At 39.8% G+C, this 20922-nt stretch overlaps 2 protein-coding genes across 3 annotated transcripts in view; one reads left to right on the top strand and one right to left on the bottom strand.

Annotated features, from left to right (window-relative positions):
- The window catches only part of BEST3 (bestrophin 3), a 41591-nt gene extending 41321 nt beyond the window's left edge, over positions 1-270 (bottom strand). The window contains exon 1 of one of the 2 annotated variants that reach the window (XM_086712822.1): positions 4-270. The gene's annotated coding sequence lies outside the window, so the exon portion shown is untranslated. The remainder of the gene's footprint in view (positions 1-3) is intronic. The other variant, XM_086712821.1, reaches the window with a different exon arrangement.
- RAB3IP (RAB3A interacting protein) overlaps positions 1-20922 on the top strand; it is a 144559-nt gene that overhangs the window by 60197 nt on the left and 63440 nt on the right. The gene's annotated exons all lie outside the window — the stretch shown is intronic.

Below are 20922 nucleotides of genomic sequence, written 5' to 3'. Positions count from 1 at the left end.
AACCTATTTCTTTGGTTTCAAGTCTCCGACGGGAAAGAAACTCTTCCAATTTCAGGCTCCCCCTGAAGAGGTGCCTTCAGGTCGGTGTTGCGTTCGGCTCCGCTCTTCACTCACGCACAGTCAGATTTTCTTTCCTTCCCTGGCCACCGAGAAGACCCAGAGGGTGACAAGTACAGGAGTTAAATGTTTTTCCACTTGTGGAGGCCTGTTTATGCCAATTTGCCCACTGATGACAGTTATAGCCGGGAACAAACAGAAGCAACAGCTGCTGATGTAGCTTTTTCCTCATCTATAATTATAACTCCACCTGCCGCCCAAAGTACCCCTTTGAATGAGAAGTCGGAGGTGACGTGAAGGAGATTGGGCCATTGAAGTACGTTATTTTCATTTTGGTTCTACCCTGGGATCAAGGAAGAGAGATCCATTTTCCCCTACAAGGTTCTGAAGAGGCTCCACTGGTCAAAAAAGGGAATTAGGACAGTCTGTGTGTGCTTAAAATGAAGAATGAGCTGTTGTGAAGCCATAAACTGGGGCAGATAAGAATTTCCTTTCATTTGAGAGGTATTGAGAATGCTCTCCCATTAAAAGCAACAAGCATACGTGTTTCAGTGTGCGTGTGGGTGCACGTGTGCGCGCGCATTTTAGCAGAGCATAGAAAATTATTATGTGTGATGGCTTAGTGTAGCGGAAAATAACACCCTGATTCATTCATTACGTTTGTTATCCTTCCATGTCAGCTAAGAAAAATTGTAAATTATTCAAAATGACTTCCATAGTTTCCTTCTTGAAAGAGAGAGTTCATTGGTATTCTTTAGATAATGAAATAAATAATTTCAGGGTCAATTCCTGGGGACTTTGCAATCTTCTAAAGTAATGTGTGCACCCAGCATTGCAACTTAAGCTTAACTAAAATGACTACCAAAAAAACCCATATATTTTTGTGAGGAAAGAAGAGTAAAAACACACTCATTCTAAAATTGAGAATATATACATTTAAAAGGTGGTGTTTTTTTTACAGCAGTCTTAAGTTTTATATGCATTTGCCTGGTTTCTTTATCAAACTATAAGCACCTTAGAGCAAAGAGTTATAGTGTCTGATTTCTTGCCCCCATCCCTGTTCATAGTTCCAGCATGAAGCCCTGTGTATAACGGATATTCAATATGCATCTGTCGTTTGATTATCACCTTGTCACTATGATACTTCTGTCAGTACATTTGGGGGAATTTATGAACATTTTATTTATTTATTTATTTATTTATTTATTTATTTATTTAAGTTTGTGAACATTTTGAAAGCACATATTTTCTATTTGGTTGCCGTGAAAAGTGGCTGGATAGACTGGACATTGCATTTATAAAGGTTTGCAAGACTAATCAATGTTATAGAGTTTGAGCAAATCTAAACCCAAGTGCTTATGAAATAGAAACGTGGGAGGTAGTTTTAAAAATTCTCACTTTTGGGGGCTCCTGGGTGGCTCAGTCAGTTAAGCAACCAACTCCTGATTTAGGTTCAGGCCATGATTTCGCGGTTCATGAGAGCCCTGAGTCGGGCTCAGTGCTGACAGTGCAGAGCCTCCTTGGGATTCTCTCTCTCCCTTTCTCTCTGCCCCTCCCCGCCTCTCAAAATAAATAAACATTAAAAAAAAAACCTCTCACGTTTGTGTCTCCTGTTGGATGTGTGGTTGGCCCTGAAACGTGGCATGATTCCCAGCAATCACGACTGCATAACTGGGGAGTCTGCCTCATCTTTGGGGCACTGTTGGCTGGTCTCACTTTTAAACAAGGTTAATGATGTTCATATTTCCCATCAGGCTCTTTTAAGGAATGACTAATTAATGGTTGAGAACGCATTCTAAATGCAAGTTAGTCAATAATGACTAGACTAAATGAACAAACTCTCATTATTGGGCTCTGAGTCTGGCGGCTATTTCTAACACATACCAAAAGATGCCATTCAGAAATGAACTCATTAGAGGGGACAAGCCACTATAGCTTATTTCAAAATATCCAAACAAATTGCAAAGTTAACTGTTTATATGATTTTTTGAAGAAAACTTTAAAGTCTCATGTTTAAAATAGACATATTCCAGATTCTGAAAGTAACATATGCTTATTAATAATTAAAACAACATATAGGGGCACCCAGGTGGCTCAGTTGGTTAAGCGGCCAACTTTGGCTGAGGTCATGATCTCACGGTTCGTGGGTCTGAGCCGTGTGTGTCTCTGTGCTGACAGCTCAGAGCCTGGAGCCTGCTTCAGATTCTATGTCTCCCTCTCTCTTTGCCCCTTCCCCATTCTCACTCTCTCTCTCAAAAATAAATAATAAAACATTAAAAAAAGTGAAAAAGCCCCACATTCATTTTAAACTCTTTTACTTGTATCATTGATGTGAGGAATCTTTGCTAAATTTCTTTTGAGTGCTTGGTTGAACATGGTCATGTGCACACAAAACTTTGCATTCAAATAAGTTCCAAGTTTTGCTCAGTCGGAAGAGCATGCGACTCTTGATCTTGGGGTTGTGATTTTGAGCCCCACGTTGGGTGCAGAGAATACTTACAAATAAATATGCAAAACCAGAAATTGATGTATTTTGGAGAATTTTATTCCAACTCTCAGATTTTTGGACATTACTAGATGGAGAACAATGAATCATAAATGTTTTTGCACAGGAAAAGGGCTTGAAAAAAATCTGTGTTGTAGAAAGGGGAGTCTGTGAGAAGAGTGTGTGATGTATCTGAGTGGGCAGGGACTATAGAGAGGGAACCAGTTTGGAGTTATTGTGGCTGTTGGTAGTGGGGTGGTGGGTGAGTGCAATGCAAAAGGATGGTGAGATAAAGTCCAGAGGAAAACTACCACTGGGGGGAGAAAAAGGAGGGCCGACTGAAGGGGGAGCCAAAGGACGAAAGAGAAGTCTGATAGGACGCTTGCTTTGTTCATTGAGCCCGCTTGCTCATGAAGAATGAGAACCACATAATATTTCGGATTTGTTCAAATGACACAGTTCTTTGTAGGGCACCATGTAACTTTAAGATGTTTATCCTGCAAATAAAAACTTCTGATTAGAAAAAAAATGGATGCAAAGTAAAATCACAAAGAGGAGCTCATGTGTGCATCAACAGTCAAGTTGTTGAATTATGTTTGATTAGCTAATCTTCAGTTTTTCTGTTAATAATTCTGTTAATAATGATTCTTCTGGCACTTACTCATTTTGCTATATGTTGGATCTCTCTAGAAAAAAGATGGTAGTCAGTGCCAAGGCGCAAGAAAAATTCATACAGTAAACTTCCAGTTGAGAACATTCATTCATTCATTTTTCCCCCCACATCGGAATACCTTGGTTCAGTTGGTTTGAGAACCACTCACGGTGATATTTTTCCCTATGGACAATTTTTTTATTGGCTCAGTGGTACTGTAAGCCTCTTGGGAACACCTGCCTTACTCTTTCTTATTTTTCCCCTATGTATTGGCTGCCATGATTGATGCCATAGCTGCGAAACGAGCAGCTGAGTGGGACAAGTCTTGTGTCTGTCCAGATGAATGGAGATTTCTGATATATGTTGTTGGTGATAGAACTCTGCCGAAAAAATCAAATCCAAGTGGGATTAATTAATTATTTTCTTTTTGAGTTCAGGGGACAAATAGAGAACTTCTAGGATGAGAAAGGCTATTGAATTTTATTACAGATGAAGCTCTAAGCTCATAAGTGACTGGATATTTGAGGAGTCATCATAACTTTCCTTACACAGAGTAATTGCCAACTCAGCAAAACAAAATGCATTAGTTCAAATTTTGAAGGTTACCTTTTTCTAATGGGAGGTACAGATACTTTGTTCTATTTTAGGGATGAAAGCTCAGAGTCTAGAGAATTCTTACTATGGTACTTAAAGTGTATTGTGCTTTCTAATCAATATTTCTTAAATGGATGGTACCCCCGCTTCGCTCAGGTACATTCCTGATTGCTGAAGAAAAAAACCCCTGCAACATAGAACCAATTCAAAAACAGTTTCATTTTGCATGAAAAAGCACGCAAATCCAAGTATGTTGTTTGTTCCAAACTGCTGAGAAATTGTCACTTCACCACTGCAATGGCCATCTGGAAATCATGTGGTAAATCATGTGGGTAAAGGGAAGATACAGGTAAATAGAAAAATTCTATGCATAAATATCTGGATACGTCTAAGACACCCTTTTATCTGCGGTAAAATGCGCGTGCATATGAAAACCAGTTGTTGGTTCTGCTTCTCCCATAAGGTGGATTGCTCCTTAATGGCTAACGTGGGGAGAGTAGTGGGTTTGGAGTAAGAGAATGAAGAAGGAACTTCAGTTTGTGCTCCATATAATTTTGTATTTTTAAAATACCATCCATATTTTCATATTTAATCATATGCAATAAAAAATCTTATCTTAAATTTATTCCTCCAGCCCAGATCTTACACCCAACTCCAGAATATCCTTAATACTCTCAACAATATCCCAAACCCTAAAGGCCTCAAACTGGGCCCCTGATCTTTTCCCCAAAACATGCTCCCCCTGCAACCTTTCATCTCCGTTGATGAAAATTCCTTCCTTCCAAAAGATAAAAAACCTAGGAGTCACTTTCATCTCCTCTTTTTCTTTTGTACTGCTGTCCAGTCTTCCACAAATCCATCCACAAATTCTCCACTGTCCAAATATACTCAGAATCTGTTATTTCGTTCTCTTCTCACATCCTTGTCTCCTCCCTTCCCACCTCCCCAGAGCCACTATCATCACTCTCCCAGCTTATTCTAGCAGCTTCCCAGCAGGCGTCCTTGATTTCCACTTGCTCCCTTCAATATCTGACAAAAAGGCGGAGTGCTCATACTAAAAGTAAGTCAGGTGAGTGGTGTCATTCCTCTGCCCAAAGCCCGTCTATGGCTCCCTGTTTCACACAGTAAAAGCCCAAGTCTTTCAGTGGTCCACAAGGTCTTCATGACTTGCCCCATTTCCTCTCTGGTCTCATTTCCTATTACTCTCTCCTTTCCTTCCTCCAACATATCCAGCATTGTTCCATTCTAATGTTTAGGAATGGCTCGTCTTTCTGCCTGAAATGCCCTTCCTCCAGATATTTGAGCGGTTGTCTCCCTCATTCTTTCAAATCTTTGCTCAAATATTTTCTCAATGATCTGATAATCCTACTTAAAATTGAATACTGACCCAGCACACCTCTCTCTCCATTGCCTTCCTGACCCCCCCTTATCCTTTTGTTTTTTTATCCATGCCATTTATCTCCTTTAAATATACCATCTAATTCACACATTTATTGTGTTTACTGTCTACGTATTTGTACTAAATTGGAAGTTTCATGAGGGCAGAGGGCCATCTGTTTTGTTCACTGATGAGAACAAAGTGCATCCAATGCCTAGTTCAATAAATATTTATTGAATGAATAAATCTAAAAAGACTAGAGGGATTTCCACTTTCTGTCATGTAAGTTTCATGAGAACAGATTCCATTATTTTGTAACTTGATTTTTTTTTTCAACGTTTATTTATTTATTTTTGGGACAGAGAGAGACAGAGCATGAACGGGGGAGGGGCAGAGAGAGAGGGAGACACAGAATCGGAAACAGGCTCCAGGCTCCGAGCCATCAGCCCAGAGCCGGACGCGGGGCTCGAACTCACGGACCGCGAGATCGTGACCTGGCTGAAGTCGGCCGCTTAACCGACTGCGCCACCCAGGCGCCCCCGTAACTTGCTTTATATCTAATGCCCAGAAAAGTGTCTGGCATCAAATAGGTACTCACTAAATATTAGTGAAATGAGTAAGAGAACATACATTTTCACTCAGAATTTAGCCCATCTTTTTCATATAAATGGTTTTTATAGAATGAAAATGAAAAGACTCAGTATTTTTTCTGCAGCACTTTTACAGCGCACCAGAAAACTAAAGACTGATACCACTTAGGGACCTCTGAGTACCGACTTTGCATTCTCTCTGTACTGTGGGAAGCTACACCTGCATTGTGTGGTCACCTCTCTCCTGGGTTTCTCTATCGTTAGCTAAATAAATAACTCAGGAATTTAGAGAATCAGGGTGTGAATGGCCTCTTTCAGGCATCCATCTGCCTACCTTTTATCTATTTTTTTCTTTTCTTTTTTTTTCTTTTCTTTTCTTTTCTTTTACTGACCTCAAGGAGATTCAGACTAGGATACCACTGTCCATTAAATAACAATAAGGAAAGAGGCAGAAATAAATTGATTCTTTCTACTTCCTACTGACTTCTTCCATAGCATCATTTTGTTCCAGGCATGGGACTGAGCACTCACTTTGCTGGTGACAAATGCATTGCACAGCCATTAAAATAGCAGTGTAATGAAAGGATGAATACAGTAAATGTTCTTTGATGATGGTCTCGGTGGTGGTGATATCATTCTTGTGGCTCATAAGGTGCCTTGAGGTTCTTGACTTTGAATGCCCTTCTGGGATAGGGGATAGGATTCTTGGTGAAGATTAAATTACAAAAGTCCTTTAGGGTAATTATAATGACTAAATCCAGTATCAGAGTAATAGAATATGAGGGGTGTCGATATTCAGATCCACTGATAAGGTGGTATTTCAGAGCATATTCTGATATATTTCAATATTTCTGTGACACAAAAATGGAGTTAAATTGAGAATTAAGTATATCTCCTGTCTTCATTCCTTACCACCCTCTACATACTCTGATAGCTTGGGGATGACTCACGTTCATTCTCATCTGTTTTTCACATAGACTCATGATTAGACTAAATTAAAAACACAAAAATGAGTTGCATAAAAGCCAACTCATAGAACTCAGCCTCTACCAGACCTCATGGCATCCTATAAAAACATAAATCTTGCCTTCAGGAAAATGAAGTCTGTTTGTGTGTGGACAAGACTACAGATTCTCCCTTAGCACAGTATTATCTTGCTGTAAGAGGACTAAAGAAAAAGGTAAGCTATATACAGTTTCCTTTTCCTTGTGGTACAACTAGGTGGGTGCTTCTTTCTCTTGGGCTTCCCTTCTGCAACCCTTTTAAAAAAAGTTTAATTTTGTTGGGGCATCTGGGTGGCTCAATTGATTAAGTATTCGAGTTCAGCTCAAGTTATGATCTCGCAGTTCATGAGTTCAAGTCCTGTGTTGGGCTCTGTGCTGACAGCTTGGAGCCTGGAACATGCTTCGGATTCTGTGTCTCCCTCTCTCTCTGCCCCTCCCCAACTCGTGCTCTGTCTCTGTCTCTCTCTCAAAAATAAACATTAAAAAAAAACTTAAAAAAGGAAAAAAAAATAAAAAAGTTTAATTTTATTATATTTATCATTAGACTATTTACGAGAACTAGAATTGTTCTTTGCTAACTTCTTCTGTTCTTTTGCTACAAAATTATATATTAACTTACCTTTGACCCAGTAATCCCATTTCCAAGAATCCACCCTGATGTATTCCTCCAATAATGCAAAAATGCATATGTACCAGGAAATTAATTAAAGCCTTATTTGTAGCTGCAAAATGTTGGAAAGAACCTAAATGCTTTCACATAGGCAAGTGGTTGAATACACTATGGTCATCCACAAAATGGAATACTACACGCATGCAAAAAGGAATAAGAATGATCTTTATAAATTGATATGGGGTGACTTCCAGGATGCATTGGGTGAAAAAAGCAAATGCAAAAGAGTAGCTATAGCAAATAAGCACATGGAAAGAAAGATATTTACATCATTAGTCATTAGGAAAATGCACATCAAAACCACATTGAGATACACTTCACACCCACTAGGATGTGTTGGCAAGGATGTGGAGAGACTGGGACCCTTGTACATTGCTGGCGGGAACGTGAAATGATGCAGCTGCTCTGGAAAACAGTTTGGCATGAAACTGTCCAAAAGTTAGGCATGAAATTACCCTTAGGACCCAGCAACTCTACTTCTAGGTTTGTATTCAAAATATTGAAAACAGATATTCAAACCAATATTTGTACATGAATGTTCATGGCAGCACCATTCGCAATAGCGAAAAGGTGGAAACAACCCAAATGTTGATCAGCTGACAGACAGATAAACACAATGCAGTATATCCATGCAATGGAACACTTTTTAGCCAAAAAGAGAAGTGAAGTACTGACACATGCTATGATCTGGATGAACCTCAAATATATTATGTTAAGTGAAAGAAGTCAGATACAAAGTTCACACCTATTGTGTAATTCCATTTAGATTAAATATCCAGAATAGGTAAATCCACTGAGACAGAAAACAGATTAGTCACTGGCAGTGGCTGTGGAGAAGGAGGACTGGGGAGTACCTTCTCAACGGGTATGAGTGTTCTTTGAGGGGCAATGAAAATATTGTGGAACTAAACAGAGACGGTAGCTGTACAACATGTGAATATGCTAAACACCAGTGAGTTGTACACCTTATTTTTTTTATTTTATTTTAAATGTTTATTTATTTAGTTTTGAGAGAGAGAGAGCAAGAAAGAGAGCATGTGTGCACGTGTGAGGGAGGATCAGAGAGAGCGAGAGAGAGAGAATCCCAAGCAGGCTCTGTACTGCCAGCACAGAGTCGGACACGGGGCTTGATCCCATGAACTGTGAGATCATGAACCTAGCTGAAATCAAGAGTCAGACAACTGAACCACCCAGGCACCTCAAACTTTACACTTAATTATTTTTTTCATCTTGGTTTTATTTTTGAGAGAGAGAGAGAGAGAGACAAAGAGAATGGGGGAGGGCAGAGAGAGGAAAACCCAGAATCTGAAGTAGGCTCCAGGCTCTGTCTTCACAGAGCCTGATGTGAGGCTTGAACCCATGAACTTTGAGATCATGACCTGAGCCAAAATCGGACGTTCAGCCTACTGAGCTACCCAAGTGCCCCCCAAACTGTACCCTTTAAAATGGATAGTTTTATATTATGTGAATTGTACTTCAATAATAAAAGAAAGAGTTCCTGTAGTATGCCTCCTTTCATGAAAGATAAAAGGTGAGATAAAATATACATGTATCTATTCCTTTATGCAAAAGAAATACAAGAAGGATTAAACCTCATGAAATTGGTTACTCAGGATTGAGTGGGAGTCGGGTGGGAAGAACGAGGAGGCAGGAATGGGGTAGCAGGGTTGGGAGAATGCCATTTACCTGATATTCCATTTTGTAGTTCTGTATGGCTCTGACTCTTAGAAGCATGGTAATGTTTCACATATCCCCAAAATAAAGAATTAAAATAAACCAGGAGGTGGGGGGGGGGGAGGGGGAGCCCAAATTAGAATACAAAGAGTAACAAATGGATGTAAATGTATTACTGATTATTATCGTAACCATACAAAAGAAGTTGGTGAAGAACAAACCAACTTTGGACTGTGTAATGTAAGGCTAAAGACAGAACTGTCTGCAAATATTATACTCTAGTTAGCAAATTTTTTTCCTCAAGGGTATGGGTTAGCAATTCTGGAACTACTTTATATGTATACTAGGATTGAATAAGTAATGGGCTTCTTTGAGAAATGATTGATTCCAGGGAAAATATAAGATGAATTAGGAATATCTTAAGGTACTGGAAAGTATGGAAGCACTAAAAATGATGATGTGTGTAAAAATGATACAGGAACCAACTTGAAGGAGTTTCCAATGAAAGCTGGGACAAGTTGAGCTAAAAAATAAATAATGATAGTAATGGATTATGATGTAGAAAGTGAAATTAACGTCCCTGAGTCCATACTGATATAAATAAATAAACAAATGGAGAGAAGAAACAGCTCTTCTTTAATAATAATAATAATAATAATAATAATAATAAAGGAATGATAGGAATAGAAAATCATCAAAAGGCAAAGATTAGAATAGTTCATGGGCACTTAAAAGCAGTGAAGGTAAGAATGTTGAGAAATAGGATATTTGCATAGTCTCAAAGTACCTCCTCCCAAGATAGTTTTAGTTACAAAAGGATAAATAGTAACTTTATAGAGATTACACATGGCCAAACTGTATAACCAAGCGATGAAAGTCAACTTCTCCAGTAAGAAGTCATTGGCATCAGAACCCTTGAGATGAGGTGCTGAGAAAGCGCACCCTCACTTATACTGTATTCTTACCTCAAATGCATAACCTCAATTTAACCACAGGAAGACATCAGACAATTGATCAATGGAAGGCTATTCTACAAAATAACTGACCAGCGCTCTTTGACAGTGTCTAGGATATGAGAGACAAAGAACGATTGAGAAACGGTCATAAACTGGAGAAGACTAAGGAAACATGACAACTGGATCCTGGACCAGAAAAAAGGACATGAGTGGGACAACTTGGTTAAATTTGGGTAAGGTCTGCAGACTAATTAATAGTATTGTGTCAGTGCTCACTTTCTGGTTTTGACCACTGTGCTTAGGTAAGATGTTAACATTAGGGGAAACCCAGTGAAGGGAATATGGGAACTCTGTACTATTGGTGCAACTTATCTCTAAATCTAAAATTTTTCAGAATAAGTTAAAAACAAAAAAGTCTTTCTCACTCAAAACCTTTTTGTTTATTTTGCTTGCCGTCACATATAGCTGAGCCAAGATTTTGAAAATATGTGTAGAGTGACATCATTAATTTCCCTTTCAAAAAAAAATTGAGGGATTAAGGAAGAAAATTGGGATTATTAAATTAAGTTGCCTCTGGTCCCTCTCCCTTCCTAGGGAAAATATTTCACTGAAATAGGAAAATGGTGGGGCGGGGGGATTCAGTGGGATGGGATGATCTGGAAAAATGATGTGGAATGATGTGGAATGATCTGGAAAAATGTCACCACCCCTATACCTGAATGAGAGAGGGAAAGGAGAAGTTGGTGGAACCCAGAGAGGATAGCTGAATGAAAAGAACGCTGGAGAGGATTTGTGGGTGCTTTCAGGGGCAGGACACAACCAGCCCACAATACCCATCTGAGATAGCCAGGTGAATAAATGGCCCAGTCTTACTCCTCCTCTGCCGTCTCAGCTCCTGCCAGGGCCTCCCACTGGCTGCACCCATCCAGAAGCTGGAGGTCAGTTTAAACATTTCCACCTCTAGAGATTCATAACAGAGTACAGAAGTTTGGAAAGGGGATCTGGAGGGGAAAAAATGGAAAGGCACCAAGTACTGAGATCAGCTAGTGTATCTCTTGTTTTGCAGATGGGAAAAATAAGCCTCAGTGAGAGGGAAAATTTTTCCCATGTCACAATAAAAGGCAGTATAGTAGGGCTGAAAACCTATTGGTTTGCAAATTAAAACACCTACGTTCAGTCTTGATTTGGGCCCTACACTGCACTTCAGTTTCCGTATCTATGAATAAATGAGGTAGACTAAAGCAGAGGTATGGTTTCATACATACCTCTGGTATACATGAGGGTTTTGAGGTGGTAAAGGGCATGAAGAGTTTTAAGTGAATCAGCTTTTAGACCCACAACTTCCTTATATATATGTATTCTCTCCTAAAATTAATGTGCTTTCCTTTTCATAAATGTTCTCCTACTTGATGAGAGGAAAGCATTCCTCTCAGGCATCTCAAATACCACTGTGATGCATTATTCCAAGATGTGAAATTTTGAGGGCACCAGACAAAGGGACATTTTGAAAATGCATAGCTTTTGAGGCACATACCTGTGACAACCAACCAGAGAGTTTCAATGAAGAACTATGGAAAGGGGCAGCGGTTACTCACAGAAATGTGCATTCATACATTGTCCCTCTGAGAAGGGTTTGCATCTTATAAGCAAACATTTCACATTTCAAACCTAAGGTGGAAAGCAGGTCTTTGCCCATTTAGGAGGAAAGAAGGTTCTAGAGACAAACAAAAACATCAGACTTTTAACTATAGAGAAGAAACTGATTGTTACCAGATGGAAGGTGGGGAGGATGGGTGGAATAGGTGAGGGGGATTAAGAGTACATTTGCCATGATGAGCATGAGTGATGTATAGAATTGTTGAATCACGATATAGTATGCCTAAAACTGATACAACACTGTATATTAATTATATTGGAATTAGAAAAATATTTTTAATAAAAAAATAGGGGCACGCAGGTGATTCAGTCAGTTAAGTGTCTGACTTTGGCTCAGGTCATGATCTCAGAGTTTGTGAGTTCGAGCCCCCATCGATCTCTGTGCTGACAACTCAGAGCCTGGAGCCTGCTTTGGATTCTGTGTCTCCCTCTCTCTCTCTGCCCCTCCCCCTGCTCTCACTCTTTCTCTCTCTCTCTCTCTTAAAAATAAACATTTAAGGGGCGCCTGGGTGGCGCAGTCGGTTAAGCGTCCGACTTCAGCCAGGTCACGATCTCGCGGTCCGGGAGTTCGAGCCCCGCGTCGGGCTCTGGGCTGATGGCTCAGAGCCTGGAGCCTGTTTCCGATTCTGTGTCTCCCTCTCTCTCTGCCCCTCCCCCGTTCATGCTCTGTCTCTCTCTGTCCCAAAAATAAATAAAAAACGTTGAAAAAAATAAAAAAAAATAAATAAACATTTAAAAAATTTTTTTAAATAAATAAAATTGTGTCAAATATACCTCAAAAAAGCTGTTAAAAACATTGCAAAAAAAAAAAAAAAAGATTCTAATCTGATTCTGATTCAGATGATGAGTAGCTTGAGCTGTTCCAGGAACTGGTCGTGCCACATACCAGGCTGACTAACACAACCACAAGTGATAATATGCAATTATTTCTACTTCTTAGTACATGGTTTTATACTTGCACAGAGTTCTTGTGTCTTCACAGAAAAACCAGTTCATGGTGAGCTAGATGGAGCCAGAAGTTTCCACGAACAATTGTCACTTCCTTGGACACTTTTTTTTTCTTTTTTGAGAGAGAGCGAGAGCCCGAGTGACAGAGGGAGAGAGAATCTCAAGAAGGCTCTGCGCTAACAGCTAACATCTCGTTGTGAGATCAATTGCAAGATCATGACCTGAGCTGAAATCAGGAGACGGACGCTTAACGGACTGAGCTGCCCAGGTGCCTGCCTTTAAACACTCTTAAACTCAGATGGAGGAACTCTTGTGCCAGGTCAGCCTTATGATTTATCTTACTCTGCTGTCCACTTGAGGAGCAGCACTGATCTCTTGGATGCCAACTTTAAGGCTAATAATTTCCAGGTTTCCAGTAGTGGTCAATGACGATTCCGCCTTCCTTACATTTCTCTAAATAGCCCATCCGGTTCTTGAAAATGGTATTATTATTTTGTTAAACTGACAACATGCCCATTGTAAAAATTCAAACAATTCAGAATAGTGAAAAGGAAGGACAAAAGCATCCTAAATTCCACCAATCAACAATAATACATTTGGTGACTGTCTTTCCAGACACACTCTGTGCCTAGATACACATGCACATTATTTTCCATAAGTGAGACCATATAATACACACTGTGTGGTAATCTGGTCTTTCACGGAACAATGTGCTGTGATATGTATGCTGCACATCACGTATATTTTATGTATGTGTTCAACACTCTCTTATTGAAGTCCATTTAGATTGTTTCTGATTTTTCACTTTCAAACAACGCTGTGACAAACATCCTTGTGCATATTTCTTTTCATGTTTCTGCAAGTGTCTCTGCATTAATGGATTGTATTATTTTTAGATCATGGACACCTTTGAGAATCTAATGAAAGCTATGTATGGACCACCTCCTTTGCAAAATACACATATTCATATACCTCATTCTGACTTTGACTTTTTTGTGTGGTTCCTAGATACGCCCTTTGAAGTTCTTCCTCACTAAGGATGCTTGCTAAAGATTCATGTCCTTGTGTTAAGAATACCTACTTTAGGGTTAATTCCAAGATGTGAATTTTCTTTTCTTTGTTTTTCCTTTTTAAAAATTAATTAATTTTTTTAATTTTATTTTTTATTTTTTAAAATTTACATTCAAATTAGTTAGCATAGAGTGAAACAATGATTTCAGGAGTAGATTCCTTAATGCCCCTTAACTATCTAGCCCATCCCCCCTCCCACAACCCCTCCAGCAACCCTCAGTTTGTTCTCCGTATTTATGAGTCTCTTCTGTTTTGTCCCCCTCCCTGTTTTTATATTAGTTTTGTTTCCCTTCCCTTATGTTCATCTGTTTTGTCTCTTAAAGTCCTCATATAAGCGAAGTCATATGATTTTTGTCTTGCTCTGACTAATTTCACTTAGCATAATACCCTCCAGTTCCATCCACGTAGTTGCAAATGGCAAGATTTCATTCTTTTTGATTGCCGAGTAATACTCCATTGTATATATACGGCACACCTTCTTTATTCATTCATCCATCGATGGACATTTGGGCTCTTTCCACACTTTGGCTATTGTTGATAGTGCTGCTCTAAACATGCGGGTGCATGTGTCCCTTCGAAACAGCACACCTGTATCCTGTGGATAAATGCCTAGTAGTGTAATTGCTGGGTCGTAGGGTAGTTCTATTTTTAGTTTTCTGAGGAACCTCCATAGTATTTTCCAGAGTGGCTGCACCAGTTTGCATTCCCACCAGCAATGCGGAAGAGATCCTCTTTCTCCAACATCTCCTCGCCAACATCTGTTGTTGCCTGAGTTGTTAATGTTAGCCATTCTGACAGGTGTAAGGTGGTATCTCATTGTGGTTTTGATTTGTATTTCCCTAATGATGAGTGATGTTGAACATTTTTTCATGTGTCGGTTGGCTATCTGGATGTCTTCCTTGGAGAAGTGTCTATTCATGTCTTTTGCCCATTTCTTCACTGGATTATTTGTTTTTTGGGTGTTTGATAAGTTCTTTACAGATTTTGGATACTAACCCTTTATCTGATATGTCATTTGCAAATCTTCTCCCATTCTGTCGGTTGCCTTTTAGTTTTGCTGATTGTTTCCTTTGCTGTGCAGAAGCTTTTTATTTTGATGAGGTCCCAGTAGTTCATTTTTGCTTTTGTTTCCCTTGCCTCCAGGGACGTGTTGAGTAAGAAGTTGCTGTGGCCAAGATCAAAGAGGTTTTTGCCTGCTTTCTCCTCGAGGATTTTGATGGCTTCCTGTGTTACATTGAGGTCTTTCACCCATTTTGAGTTTATTTTTGTGTATGGTGTAAGAAAGTGGTCCAGATTCATTCTTCTGCATGTCACTGTCCAGTTTTCCCAGCACCACTTGCTGAAGAGACTGTCTTCATTCCAAGATGTGAATTTTAATAACCTTTCATTTTATTTCTATTAATTTATTGTTTGTTGTACAAAGTTCTCATATGGTCTCTGTCTTTCTTAATTGGGTCTACCCTCCAGTCTGTGTCTAACTCTGGAGGTTTGGTAACATAACAAATGATCAGATTATATAAATTTCCATTGACTGCCACAGGGGCCAATGTGATTTTGAACATAAAACCATGCATTCCATCTTACCTTACAGGCTTTAAGAAAGTTTCATAAAAAAAAGTTGCATAGGTAAAAAAGAAATGTATTTGAATGATTCCCTCATTCAACAAATAGATACTGAGTAATAGCTATGTGCCAGGCTTGGTGCCGGGAGCTAAGAGATACGAAGATGAGTAAGACTCCATCCTTTCCTTCAAGGGATTCACTGTCTAGAAGGGCTGTCAGGCATAAAAGCACAGCATTGTCAGGTGGGGAGAGATTACAACCTGCTCTAATTGGGCAGCTAACACAAAGGTGTGACATAGCACACACTCAGGGAACTTTAGGGGGTCCGTGTGACTGAAGGGTAGTGGTCAGGAGGAAAGAACCATTCCCTCTGAGTTGGGTTAGCAAACTTGCTCTCTTTATATGGCCCATCTCGAGCGCCACGCATCTGAATGTTCTTCCCTTGTCTCTACACAATATTTATTTTACTTCTCAGGGAGACTCAATACTGACCTGAAAGTCAACGATCTCCAGGATGGCTGAAGTGAATCAAGGAAGCCAAATGGTTCAAGAAATAACACAGGTTACAACCAGCAGTGCAGCTATGCTGTTTGATGATAACATTTACTTCTGCACGTTTGCGGATATAGATGTCTTTGCTATGAAGTCACTCCAGTAGATGAAAAGCAGGAGAAACCACAAGTCAAGTTTACATATAAGTAGACTTAAATAGATAACTAGATTGCTTGTTGTCAGCGGAGTGCGTAAATCTTGTAAACACAAAGAAAAGTTTTGTTTTTGTTTTTTTGCGCCATACTTTATACCTCTTGGCTTGGACTTAATAGTCGCAGTGCCCTTAGAAATAACCCATTTCATTTAACTTCACCTCAGCCCAGGGATCTCTTCAGTAGCTTGATTTCCTTTTGAAATCCGTGAATCTCACCTATCAGCTAGAGCAGCCATGCCATTCCAGTCCTCATCTTGATCCATTCCTCTCCTTTTTTCTGTTGTCTGTATTTTTCCTATTTCTTCACTGACTAGCATCTCCTCTTTCTCTAGGCTTCTCACGTGAGGATTGCCATTCATTGGTAAGTTCTTCTAGGACTTCACATCTGCAACCCATCTTCCGCTCTCCTAGTTTACCTGCCCTCCTGAGTCAGGCCTGGGGTTCCCGGGACATGTCAGAAGCCCATCCATCAGCTAAGGTTTTCCCTTCTATTTGAAAGAGGAGGAAGGAAAGGAGTGTAACCATTTCCCCCAGTGTATTTCTTAAGGACAGCATTCATAAAAATATTTTAGTTATATTGACTTCCCCTAGGATTTTGATGCACGATTGTTCTCAGGATAAAGACTGATTAAAAAAAAACAAACGTGTTTTGGGTGTGTGTGCTTTTCATTCAAGGTGAAAGTATATGTTGATGCAAAAAGTATGTTTTTAATACATTTATTATTCACAACTGTGAGTCACAGGCATCTGAAACCAAGCATTCAAGCTTATTGAGAATAGGGATAAGTAGCGTTGAAATAGGACAACGGAGGATGATTACTACATCTATCAGCATCCCTGTCACTGCTCTAGGACAGTCAGTGACAGTCTTTTTCTTAAGCCTTCTAAGAAAAGTGCTTAAAAAAATCTCTGCAATATTTCTTGCACATTCAATTTTTAAACCTTTTTTTTTTTGCACATTCAGTGTTGACAAAAAAAGCTTTATGTTAGTGTCTAATGTTAATTTTGTTTTTGATGTAAAATGTAACTTGTTTCCCTTAACGTTGTATATACTTCACTAATGCGAAAATACCTTGTACTGTGTTTTTCAAATCTGACTCGCACCTCTAGCCAGGGATCCTTTTTTAGATTTGAATGGTATTGATGCTAGGTTTTTTATAATTGGTATAGTTTTTCTGTTTTCTCAACAGTAGATGGGAGATCACAGTAGGATCACAGGGTTGTAATGAGTTTAAGGAATTAATACATATAATGACGGCAACAACCGACATTAATTGACTATTTTCTGTGTGCTGGGCATCACTTTAAGTGATTTGCATGCATTGCTACACTTGCTCTTCCCTAGACCTCTGTTAAGTCCTGTTATTACCATCTCCTCCCTGTTTTTTACACCCACGGAACCTGAGGTCACTGGGCATTTGAGTAATGTTCCGAGGTTACAGTGTGGCAAATGGCAAAGCTGGGATTCACATTCAGGCAGGTGGGTTCAGAGCCTGTACTCTTATCCACAGTGCCATACTGCCTTGCAGGTGAGCCAGTATCTGAAAGAACCAGGCTGTGGATAGTGAGGAATTTTGTATAAAACCTGAAAAGTATAATCTAGAGCCTGAAATGAATGTTTTTATGTTACTAATGCTCAGTGTAGTCTGGCTGGGGCATCTCTGACACTTACAGCTGCTATTGTAATAAATTTTCCAGGTCCCTTGCTTTTTTGTTTTCTTGAATGCCTTTGTTAATTTTTTTTAATGTTTATTTTATTTTTGAGAGAGAGAAACAGAGCATGAGCAGGGGAGGAACAGAGAGAGAGGGAGACATAGAATCTGAAGCAGGCTCCAGGCTCTGAGCTGTCAACACAGAGCCCAACATGGGGCTTGAACCCACGAACCGTAAGATCATGACCTGAGCCAAAGCCGGACGCTTAACCCCGAGCCACCCAGGCACCCCCTCGAATGCCTTTAAGCATCTGACTTTGGGTAGGAGCGTGTTAGTGGAAAGAGCATGAGGTTTAGAATCAGAAAGTGTTTGACTCCTTACTGTGTGGCCTTGTGCAAGTTACATGTCTCTCTGAACTCGTTTTCTTATCTGGGAAGATGACAATAACAGCTGCTCCAGGTTCTACAGCAGGAAGCATGAAATGATTAAGTATTCAAACACAGAGGAAGGCAGAGAACTGAGACAGTGAATACAGAATTTGACACATGGCGACTAGAACTGATGGCATGGTCTTCACTGCCTCCCTGGCTCAGAGTTTTGTCAGTTCTTGATGAAGATGGACATTAACATCAGGATCTCACTGAATATCACTATTTTGTTGCTTATATACTTAAGTCTTGAATTCTCTCTATAGAAAATTGTATCTTTTTCTAATTCCGTAATTCGTATAATAATTCTCAGTGGATCTTTCTGCTATTTTTATCAAGTCTGAACATACAGAGCTTTTTAACATACACTATACATATTTCTAATTTGTCACATCAGTAAAAATTCTGCTGTATAGATGATGTAAACAAACAATTCATGGAATAGGAAATGCAATTAGTTAGCCAGCATATAGGAAACAGCTAAGCCTCTCTAGATACCAAAGAAATGCAAAACAAAAGGCATATATCACGCTTTGCATACGAATATATTCTGTGTCGGTGAGGGCCATATTTATTATTGATGGGTATATAAACCGGATGAAAGCCTGTTAGAAGGCTTTTCATAACATATAATAAGAATCTTAAATATGTTTGTGTATTTTAAGATAATTTGTTTCTGGAATCTAGCCTCAAGAAATAACATGAAGCATAGAAAAAGCTTTTAGTATAAAGCATTCATTGTGGCGTTATTTATAAGAAGTGGGAAACAACCTAAATGCCCCCCCGTATAAGCTGGGAATAGTTAAGTGAACAAGATGTTCTTTACATGATGGATTACTGTGCAGTTATTTGAAATGATGCTCATAAATAATGTATAATGACATGGAGAAATACATGTAATATAATTTAAGTATGTAAATACTTATATACATATCTGGAAATAAATATATAGAGTGCTAATAATAGTTACTAGGTGAGGATTATGAATGATGTTTCCCTGCTTTTAACCTGTCTGTGTTTTTCAATATATTTTCATGCACAATGAGCGTATGCTATTTTACAGTATTAAAACACAAAGCAAATGCTCTATGAGTGAGGATTTTGTTGCTAGGATGGGCGGCAGTATCTGCTCCGGGAGGATGCTTCAACAAAGCAGTAATCTGTCAGTGCGCCTCGGATTACGCTGCTCCACAGGGTTCTTGTGAGAGTTAAATACTCTCCTATGGGTAACTGTGGCCAGGATAGATTACTACCCGGTAAGACACTGTTACAGAACATTTAAATTTTACACCCTTACAGAGGACCAGGGAAGGGCATTGTGGAGAGATTTTATTTTATTTTACTTTATTTTTTTTTACATTTCCAAAGAATTCACAAGTTTCCTTAACTAGCTTTCTCATGCATTCCACAGCATGCAAGCTCTCAGGAATATTTTCTTTTTGTGTCCTGTGAAGATATGGTTGTATGTACTGGCACCTTTATCAGAAGCACACCAAGAAAGAAAAACCAAATTTGAATTCAGCCAGTTGTGTTTTTTTTTTTTTTTAATTTTTTTTTTCAACGTTTTTATTTATTTTTGGGACAGAGAGAGACAGAGCATGAACGGGGGAGGGGCAGAGAGAGAGGGAGACACAGAATCAGAAACTGGCTCCAGACTCCGAGCCACCAGCCCAGAGCCCCACGCGGGGCTCGAACTCACGGACCGCGAGATCGTGACCTGCCTGAAGTCGGACGCTTAACCGACTGCGCCACCCAGGCGCCCCAGCCAGTTGTGTTTTTAAAAAGGTTTTAACAACTTACTTGGTGGCGATAGGTAGGGTTTATCCAGGACAATCTTGGTCTACACGTTACCCTGGCTTAATTATTAAGAGTGCCCTCGTCTTCTCTCAAAATTGCTCTGCTTTGGAGAATAAGGTCTGTGATCACCCTAGCAATTTTGTTTATGGGGAGAGGGGAGGAAAGAGTGATACCATCTGGCGGCTGACTCTTCAGTGGAGGGGGGTGTACGAGAGGGACAGTTGGCTCCTGACAGCCAGCGTGTAGGAGAAGGAGCAGGCAGCATCCCTTGAAGGGACAGAAAGCAGCCCAGTTGCCCGTAAACACTGGCCCACGGGCTGTATTAATTAGTCCAATCAGCCTTATATCTATCAGTTGATAATGATTTTGATTCTGACAGCATTGGCTCTACTTGAAGGTGGACCAGAACATCTTTCTAGTTGATTTAAGGCACACCTGCTCCAGGATTCTTTTCTGTCAGCCCACTCTGGTGCTTGGCATGTCCACCTTTAGAATTATAACAAAATGTTACCAAAATAATTCAAATTCTCATCTGGAGAGAACAGCGCAAAAGAACCGGGGAGAAAACAGTGCAGTCAAGGAATTGGAAGGATCCTCAAACCAACTCTGCTCTTTCCAGTGGAATGACCCTAGACCAAGGACTCAACTTTCCTGAGGCTTAGTCTCTTCAGCAGTAAAAAGAGAGAAATAAATCCTGCCCTGCCTATTCCTTGGGGTAGTAATGTGACCCAAATGGTTTCTGTACGTGAAAATGCTCTGCTAATACAAAAGCACTCTGCAAATGTCAGGGACTAGCAGTATTGTGGAGTTTTTAAAATAAAGTCACACATTAGCTTGAGCTAATAGCACCACTTTGGAATGTAGTGAGCAAGTCCTGGTGGGGGCGGGGGGAGCACACAAATTGGGCAAATTTTGATGGGAGGCAGCCGGGAGGAGCAGGCTGGCTGATCATCTGAACCATCCATCTGGAGAGGGTTTTAGGGGGAAAAAAAGATTGGTGGGCTTCATCCCAAAGAGCTTGGCATTTCAGTTGACAAGAC

Source organism: Puma concolor, chromosome B4, assembly GCF_028749965.1.
Source record: "Puma concolor isolate L17-30 chromosome B4, mPumCon1.1.hap2, whole genome shotgun sequence".
Classification (NCBI taxonomy): domain Eukaryota; kingdom Metazoa; phylum Chordata; class Mammalia; order Carnivora; family Felidae; genus Puma; species Puma concolor.
The sequence above is the reverse complement of the archived record's forward strand: the minus strand, read 5'-3'. Positions and strand labels throughout refer to the sequence as shown.